Genomic DNA, 9,131 nt, shown 5'->3' on the forward strand with positions numbered 1-9,131 from the left:
AAAAGCAGTTCTCCTGCTCTGGTGTAAAGAGCTGCCCAAAGACCTGAAATCAAGAGCACAGGAGGTTTCAGCTGACGGCCCAGAGCCCGGCCCCAACTCCTGGGGCTAAAACAGCTTCCTCCTCCCCCAAACTCCCTTCCAGACCCTGCACCCAGACGCTCTCCTCACCCGGCACCCCAACCCCTGCCCCAGGTCACAGCTTCCTCCTGCCCCCAAGACCCTCCTACCCCCACGAGGGCCCCAGCCAGCCCCACCCCCGAGCCCTGCCCTGCCCTGGCAGCGCGTCCTTACCTCTCCCACCCTCACGCTGTTGCTGTGAGCCAGGACCCATCTTTCTTTGTAGTAGTGTCTGCACCACAGGTCCTCTGCCTGGTGGATGTTGAGGCCTGCAAGAGACACAACAGGGTCATTCTGCTGGCAGGTCTGAGCCCTTCCCCTCCCACGGGTCCCTGCAGGCATCCCTGGGCAAATGGAGGGGCACAGGGGGCAGAAGGAGGGGAACACAGAGGGACGCATCCCCCCTTGGGCCAGTCTGGGGGAAAAGGGCTGGGTCCCCTCCCCCCGCCGCCGGCACCCTCAGGGTGTCCCTGGGGCCCAGGTCCCGGCTGGGTTCCTTACCCCTGTGGTGCAGGAGGAGTTGATACAGGCTGTGCACCCCCTCCCGGGCCAGCCGGCTGACGTCTTCGGATGGGTCCGAAATAAAAAGGCCCAGCTGGGCCACGTGGTGACCCATCCTCGGCCAGTCGGTGGAGTTCTGAGGGGAGAGAAGAGGGGGGGTCCCTCAGCATCCTGGGGCTGCACGTCCCATGCAAACGGCCGCCGAGGCGGGTCTGAGCTCGGGGGACGGACAGAGACACCTCCCGGGGCGGGGCGGGGCGGGGCCGGCCTTGCGAGGAGACAACCCTGAGCAATGGCCCCGACTGAAGGGTCACTCCGGGGGTGGAACAAGGGGATCCACTGACGGCCACTCCCCAGTCCCCAGGCCCAGTCCCTCAAGAGCCCCCCTGAAGGGCCCAGGGTCGCCCCTCCCCGGGGAAAGGAGAACGCGGCCCATTCCCGTCCCATTCCCGGCCCTGCCTCTGCCTCCCGGGGACGCTCCCAGCCCCGCGCCCTGCAGCCCCAGACCCCCCGGCTCCGAGGTCACTTACGTCAAACCCCGGGAGGGTGGTGGCGACTCCCAGCAGGGCCGTGGTGCTGCCAAGGGCCCTGGCTCGCTCCTGGGGCAGGCGGGACTCCAGCCACGGGCTCAGGTGCTGGGGGGGAAAGAGGCAGGTCAGGACCCGTAGGGAGGTGCCGGTTCTGGGCAGAGCCTGGGGCTCCTCTCGGACTGTGCCCCCCCCAGCCACTGACACTGCTCCTCTCTCGGCCCCCCCCCCGAGGAAGCAGGGACAATGGCCCCGTCCCCCCCACGGGGCTCACCTCCATTATGAGCTGCAGCCGGGCGGTGTCTGGGGACTCGGCGAGGAGGCTCGCCAGTAGGGCCTGGAGGTCGTAGGGAAGGGCCCGGATGAACTGCTGCAAGACAAGGGGGAGCCCTGGGTCAGAGGGGGGTTGGGGTTGGGGAATCCAGGCCACCCGCTTGCTCCGGGGTGCAGCCTAGAGCAGGGTCTGAGCCGCCTCGCAGAGCAGGGAGGAGCCCAGGCTGGGCATGGAAGGGACGGGCCCCCCGGGAGAGCAACGGGAACCCTGGAGGGAAGGATCCAAACCTGCAGCTTCTTCCCGCCCACTGCCACCCCCCACCCTCCTCTCTGGAGCTCCAGCCCAGCCCGGGAGCAGGGCCCGGAGGGACGTACCTGTGTGTGGATGGGCTCCTGCTGCCAGTCCCCAGACACTGTCTGTCCCACGGCCGCCGTCAGCAGGGGGCTCAGGAGCTGGGCCCGCAGGGGAGGCTGCAAGGTGCTGGCAGGAGAGAGGGGCAGAGGCTGTTAATTCAGCAGCAGGAGACAGAGACTTTCCCACTCCCTGGCCAGGGGATCTGCTCTGGGGGGAGTCGGCGGGGGGGGGGGTCGGTACCTGAGGCTGCAGGCGGCGTTGAGGCAGTCGGCCAAGACCAGCGGGGGGGCGAGTCCTCCATGATCTCCTGGGAGACCCAAGGAGACAAAGGGGCGTGTGAGGCTGGGCCCCCAAGAGACGCTCACGTGGCCAGCGCCCCCACCCAGCAGGATCCAACCCCACTGCCTCCCGCTGCCCTGTAGCCCCCCTGCCCGGCACAGGGCCCCTCCCAGCACCCCCCTCCCAAACCGGGACCAGCTCAATCCTTGTCCCCAGGCCGTCTCCTGCCCCTCCCTGCCCTGGTGACCAGCCTCTGAACCTCCTCATCCCTGCTCCCCAGGCGCATCCCCAGCAGCCCGCTCGGCTCCCTTCCAGCCCCCCATGGCCCGGGGAGACCCCTCCCTGTCCCGAATCCCCCTTCCTGTCCGGCACCCCACACCTGCCCCATTTCTGTGTCCCTCCCTCCTCCAGCATCCCCACCCACCCTCCCCATGTCCACCTCCAGCCCTCCTGGCTCCACCCATCCCGTTTCCAGCACCCCCACCCGCCGCCATGGCCCAGGCAGACCCGCGTCCACCCCACGTATCCCCTCCCCTCCTCCCGGCTGCCGCGACTCGCTTACAACGATCCTGGCCATCATGGTGTCCTTGCAGCAGCGCGGCGCCAGGGTGTCCTCGCCCCTTTGGAGGGCGGCGAGGCAGGCGAGGGGGATGGCCAAGAGGAACCGCTGCAGGGCGGCTGGGCTCTGCGCCCCAGAGAGAGTCTGTGAGCCTGGGGCCTGCCTGCCCCCCACGGACAGCTGCAGGGCTCAGGTCTCCCAGGAGTGGAGGTGGGAGCTGCCGGTTGTCCAAGCACCCGCACTCCCCCCCAACTGCTGCCTCAGGCTTGTGGGGGCCCAGCTGGTGCATGACAAGAGCCCCCAGCTTGGGGGGCCCAGGTCATGCAGGAGAAGGGGCCCCAGGGGGATCCCCAGGGACAAGCCCCTCCCGGAGGGGGGGGGAACGTGCTGGGAAGGGGCCGGACAATCTTGGGTCCCCCCCGTGTGGAGAAGGTTCCTACCGTGTCCCGGGTGTGGAGCTGCTCTTCGATGTCATAGATGGCCCCTTCCTCCACCCGGGAGTCCATCCGCTCCTGGCAGAGCTCCGCCGAGGCGCAGGGGGGCTCTGTGCGGGAGGGAAGGGACCAGGGTGACTCCAGCGGCCAGCAGGGGTCACGCGCCCCCATGTCAGGGACCCAGGGCAGGTTGGGCCCCACACGCCCCTCGCAGGGACCCATCCCCCTTCCACCCTCACATCTGCCAACGCCCTCAGCAGAGCCCCCGCCAGGAACAAGAGAGCCAAGCAGCCCCCCCCCCATCCATTGCCCAGGGTGCGGGGCAGACACTGGGGCTGCCCCCCCCGGGTACTGGGTGAGCCCCTGGGCCCAGCGTGTTCACGGCCCCTCACCTGGGTCTGAGCGGCTGCAGGAGGTGGCCCGGCTGCAGCTGGAGGCCCAGGCGCTGCTGCTGACGGACCTGGACCCACAGCTGCAGGGGCTGGTGCGGGGAGCGACGGGCTGGGGGCTCCCGGAGACTGGCAGGTCCCCGGGGGCCGGGCAGGGCGATGCCCCCTGGTGGTAATGGGGGCTGGGCTCCCGGGGCAGGTGTTTCTCTCCACAGAGGAGGCCCCGGAGCCACCCTACCCGGCTTCCCCGCTGGGCTGGGTCCCGCCTGCCCAGCCGCCTCTGGAACCAGGTCCGGGGGGGCCTGGCCGGTGGGCGAGTCGCCCCGAGCTGGTGGGATCCAGCTTCCCCGCCCGCGGGGACGGAGGAGCTGCTCCCCACCGGCCCTGGGGTCATCTTCAGGGCTTTCTTGAACCACAGCCTGATGCGTTTGGCCATGCTGCAAATGAGGGGAGCAAAGGGGAGCTTGGAGCGCAGCCTGCAGAGCGAAATCCAGGGGTTCCAGCTCCCCAGAGCGACTGCCCCCAGCCCCCAAATGGCCCCTTGCTTATCGGCTCGGTCTTGCACAGGCACTGCAAGGACCTGAGGGTATGTCTACACTCGTGGAATGAGGAGTAACGGTAGTTTGAACTAGGAAGCCTAGTTCGAACTACCTAGTTCGAGCCCCGTGTCGCCGCGCTGCACGGGGTTCGAACCAGCGGGGTTTTAAAAATGGCGGCTCCCCGCTTATGCAAATGAAGCCCGGGAAATTCAAATCCCGGGCTTCATTTGCAAGTGCGGTATGCCTACATTACCCCGCTAGTTCGAACTAGTGGGGTAGTGTAGACGTACCCTGAGTCTCCTGCCCATCAACAGCCCCTGCTCAGCCAATCAGGGGAGAGTATAAGGTGTGGGGGGTGGAGCGTTCTCCCCAAAGACACCGGCATAGACTTGTTCCAGCCCCACCTCCCCAGTCCCCACAATGGGGGCTGCATCCCCCACCCCACGGCTCCTGCAAACCACCCCCCGTCCTTCAGCTAGTCTGTTGGGTCCCAAGCTGGGGGAGGCAGCAAGGGAAGGTCACAGAGGAGGCAAGAACAGAGCAGAAATGTGGGGGGATGGAGGAAAAGGGAAACCAACCAGGAGAAAGCCCCAGTGGCGCTAAGGACGCAGCCCAGGTGAGGAATCACCTTCTGGCCCTTGACCGAGGGCTGGGCCTGCCTGGAACCCAGCCGGCCCCGGGCGGGATCCAACCCCTGGGGGCTCTTACCTTCGTCACAAAGGTGTCGGGATGTGGAACTCACAGAACGCGAAGGAACCGTGAGGAGGAGACACACCAGAGCTAAAGCAACCGGGGGTCTCCAAAGTCCCCTGGGCCCGCCCCCCCCGCCCCCCCCTTTATCAGCCTGAGACGTGGGTCCCTCTGTGAGGTCATCACCCCCCCACCTGCCCTTTGCCTTATATGCTGAGGGCTGCCCAAAGCCCCTGTGAGGTCACTGCCCCCCCACCTCACCCTGCCAGGCAAATGTCCTGCCTCTGGCCACCCCCTGGGAAGTTTGAGCCATTCCTAGGGGTCTCTCCCCTCCCTCACTGGGCACCCTGCAGGCAGCAGCTCCAGTAGCCCCATAGGCTGCTCCCTGCCCTACACTGCAGGCTTCTTGCACGAGAGCTGTTTCACGCCGGAGTTCTTGCGCCAAAGGTCTCGTGCAAGAGTGCCTCCACCCTGCCATGGGCTTTTGCACAAGAGCGTCCATGGCAGTGTGAACGCTCTCTTGTGCAAGAAAGCTCTGCTGGCCATTTTAGCCAGAAAAGTGTCTTGCTGAAGAAGCCCCTGGTGCCCGTCCACGCTGCCTTCTTGCACCACAGCTCTTGCACAAAGGGGGCTTAGTCATCGTGGGGAGAGGAATAACTCCTGTGCAAGAAGCCCTGTTCTCTGATGCTTTACTGCAAATTTACTTGTGCAAGAACACACGTACAGTGTAGACGCGCCACAAGCTGCTGCTCAGGAACACTTGTTCTTGTGCAAAATGCCTGCCGTGCAGACGTGGCCTTGGTGTCACCCAGCACTGGACTTCCTGGCCAGGAGCAAGAGTTAGAGCCTCCCACCCGCCCCGCTGCCTCTCATGGGTTCCTGTCCGGTCCCGGCCCTGGATTTTGCCCTAGTGCATCCCAGCGAGGCCTCTGGCCTGCACTAGACCCATCGACACGCGGAGAATCCACCACTGCCCTGGGGCGCTTCTGTCTATGGGGACTCGAACTCACAGCTGAGCATGGAGCCTGATTTCTCCCAGGACTTCACCCCCTGTCCTGCTCGTGGCTCCGTTGTCCCCCTTCCCCACAACTGCCCCCCCCAACCTCTAAATGCTCCTCACGTCAGTTCCCGCTTCCCCGCACCCATGGCCAGGCCCTGCAGGGCTCTGGGGGCTGGTTTGCTGCCCTCAGCCCTGCTCCCCAGTTTGCAGCCTCTCCCATCATGTGTGGGGTCTCCTGGTACCGGAGGGAGGACGGGGGCAGACCAGGAGGGTTAATTTGATGTTGCAGCGGCAGGAGAAGGGGGGCGGGTGGCAGAGAAGAGCTGTCAGTACATTATCCCAATACACCATCCGAGGACAGGCGTCGCACTGGTTCCTGCAGCCGATGGAGAGTAACACACTCCTCCTGGGGGGAGGAGCAGCCAAGAGAGGGACCCACTCAGACCGGTCTGGCAGTGTGATGTAGTGGAACCAGCGCTGCCTAGGTGGGGTTCTACCTCCCCCCAGTCTGCTTCTGAGACCGAGTTTCCCCCTCTGCCCCATAGGCTAACAACAAGGCACTTTACAAACATTCTCGGTGTCATCAGCATTGTATGAAGGGGGAAACTGAGGCATGGAGCGGCATCTGATTTATACAGCCCAACCCATTCCCCACCCCCTCAGTCTGCAGGAAAAGAAGCCAAGTGCTCTTGCTACTTGGCCCCACTATCCCTCCATTGCCCTGCTTCTACCTGATGTCAAACACACTCAGCTTGCACTACTTCTTCTTTCCTGTGCTGAAGCCAAGCAGATCAGGATAGGGAGGAGACATGAGGGAACCCCAAGCACTTGCTCTCTCTCTCTCTCACAAACACACACAGGTATATATTACTTTAGAAAATGCCAGGCGTGAGCTAGAGGAGAATCCCCATTAACTGTTAGCACTATAGGGCATATGATACATACATTGATCATTTACAGTCCATCCAGCAGAGGGCAACAATACACCCCGCACACATGTAGCTCCCCCTCCTTTTCCAAATGCCCCAAGTCTTAAACTACTGCGGGGCTACATCTACACTGGCATAATCTTGCGGAAAAACTCTTTAGCGCAAGAGTTCTTGCGTTAAAGTAGTTGTACCTGAGAGTGTCTACACTGGCCTGTGCATTTGTGGAAGAGATGTGCTTTTGCCCAAAAGCATCCATGCCAGTGTAGACGCTCTCTTGCGCAAGAAAGCTCTGACGGCTCTTTTAACCATCGGGCTTTCTTGCGCAAGAAATTCATGTTGCCTGTCTACACTGGCCTCTTGCACAAGAACAGTTGTGCAAAAGGGCTTATTCCTGAGCGGGACCATCATAGTTCTTGCACAAGAAACCCTGATTTCATACAGTAGAACATCAGCGTACTTGTGCAAGAACACCCGGCCAGTGTAGACAGGCAGCATGTTTTTGCACAACTGTTCTTGCTCAAGAGGCCAGTGTAAACAGGCAACATGCATTTCTTGTGCAAGAAAGCCCTATAGTTAAAATGGCCATCAGAGCTTGTGCACATATGCAAATGAAGCACGGGATATTTAAATATTGGCTTCATTTCCAATTCTGCATGTCTACATTTGCATTTCTCTCCTGAAAGAGGAAGCAAGTGTAGACACACCCCACGGTAACTGCTGCTCCTGGAAGGGCTGGCATGTCCCTGCCACCCCAGAGAAAGTCACTGCTGGGGGGGTCTCCAGACACTGTCCTTGCTGCAGACACCGCTCCGGCAGCCCCCACTGACCAGTAACGGGGAACGGTGGCCAGTAGCGGCTGTGGGCTCAGTGCGTGTAGAGGAGGGGCACCGAATGGCATCATGCTAGTGGCTGTCCGGAGCGGTGCAGGGCCCGGGCCGAAGGAAGCCGCCCTAACCTCACTGCTGGAGCACCAGAAGCCATCGCAGTTCAACAGCCCAGCTGGAGCCTGCTTTCTGAACCCCCGTCCCAGCCCTGAGACCAGCCTCTTGCTGCAGATACGAGTCTCCCTGCACCCAAACTCAGTGCCAGAGCCTGCAACTTGAAGAGCTTCCTGGACCCCATTGTCCCACCCTGGGCTAGGACCAGAGCCCCTCCTACACTCCAAGCACAGGGCCTTCTCCCCAAACCCTACCCCAGCCTGGGGCAAGTGACTGAGGCTGGGGGAAGAAGAGGGCTGCAGGGAGCATGGTGAGGCCTCAGAGAAGGGGCTGGTTCTGTCCAGTCCAAACCCTGCAAAACCAGCTGGGGGTGCAAGTCCCCATGGGGGGCCCTGCCCCCGCCCTTCTCCCCAGGAGCTGGGGGTCTCGTTAACTCCGCTCCCCGGTGGCTCCAGCAGAGGGACGTGGGGAGGGAGGCGCCTGGCCCAGGGGGGTTGGGAGCTGGGAGCAGGACACTGATGGGGCCCTGTCTCCTCCCTTCCATCCCAGCTCAGCCCCCCCAGGGAGCTTGGGGCCCAGCTGGCCCTGTCCCTCGAGTGCCTCATCGGACTAGTGAATCCAACAGCCCCACCTGCTCCCGGAGGGGATGCTCAAAGGCAGCACCACAGACCTCATCAGCTGGTCCAGCTGCCAGGTGTGAAGATTTTCTACCTGTTAACTGCATCCTGTATCATCAGTGCACACACAGCCCACCACTGCCTGTGCCCCCCTGTCCAAACCCCACCCCCATCTCCCACATCCTAGAAACTTCCCCCCCCCCCAGACACCCCCACAGACCAGCTAGTCTCCTGTCATCAGTCATCAACCTCCCCATGGACCAGACTAACTGCCAGTCTGTGCCCCACAGAGCCCCCCCATCATCCCCTCCCCCATTTCCTTAAATACCTGCCAGTCTGTCCCCACAGACAGAGCCCCCCTCTGCCAGCCTCTGCCCCACATCCCTAACTGCCAGTCTGTGCCCTAGAGAGCCCATCGTTCCAGCACCTGTCCCATGTCCGTGACTTCCAGTCTGTGCCCCACACGTAGAGCCCCCTTTCCACCTCCTAACCCACATCCCTGACTAACTGTCAGTCTGTGCCCCACGGACGGACCCTCCCTCTGCCAGACCCGGGTGGAACAGGGTGTTCGGGGCTCATGGTCAATTTTCCCTCCCCCCGGCTTCTCTCCATGGCTGGTGAGGGCTGCCCCTGCCCCCTCCCACATCGGGCCCAGCTCCCAGGGCCAGGCTGCGATGGGAGATGGGGTCACCGCTCCCTGCTGTGTCCTGTCCAGCCGCAGGCCAGGGGGAGCCTCACCCGGCTGGAGTCCTCCCGCCCTGAGCCGGAGCTGAGCCGGGGGGTCAGACGCTCCCTGCAGCACCCAGCGCCCAGGAGAACGTGGACGGTAAGTGGGGTCGGGGGCCACGGTTGTGGGGAGCTGCCGCACTCATGGGAGCTGGGGAATTCCCGGTACCTCGGCCCCCAGAGAAATCTCCCCCGACATTCCCAAGAGGAGCAGGCAGGGAGAAATCTCTGTTGTCCTGCTTATGGGCATGGAAACCT

General features: G+C 63.3%; 1 long non-coding RNA gene across 1 annotated transcript; it reads right to left on the reverse strand.

The window, feature by feature from the left end:
• Positions 1-623: 623 nt before the first annotated feature.
• LOC149523269 (uncharacterized) lies at positions 624-1,519 on the reverse strand. The gene is made up of 3 exons (XR_016347145.1): positions 1,420-1,519; positions 1,149-1,253; positions 624-754 (listed from the first exon to the last, which is right to left on the reverse strand). It is a non-coding gene; the product is annotated as an uncharacterized LOC149523269 (long non-coding RNA).
• Between the last annotated feature and the right edge of the window lie 7,612 nt (positions 1,520-9,131).

This window comes from Pelodiscus sinensis, chromosome 18 (genome assembly GCF_052426305.1).
Source record: "Pelodiscus sinensis isolate ZL-2025 chromosome 18, ASM5242630v1, whole genome shotgun sequence".
NCBI lineage: Eukaryota > Metazoa > Chordata > Testudines > Trionychidae > Pelodiscus > Pelodiscus sinensis.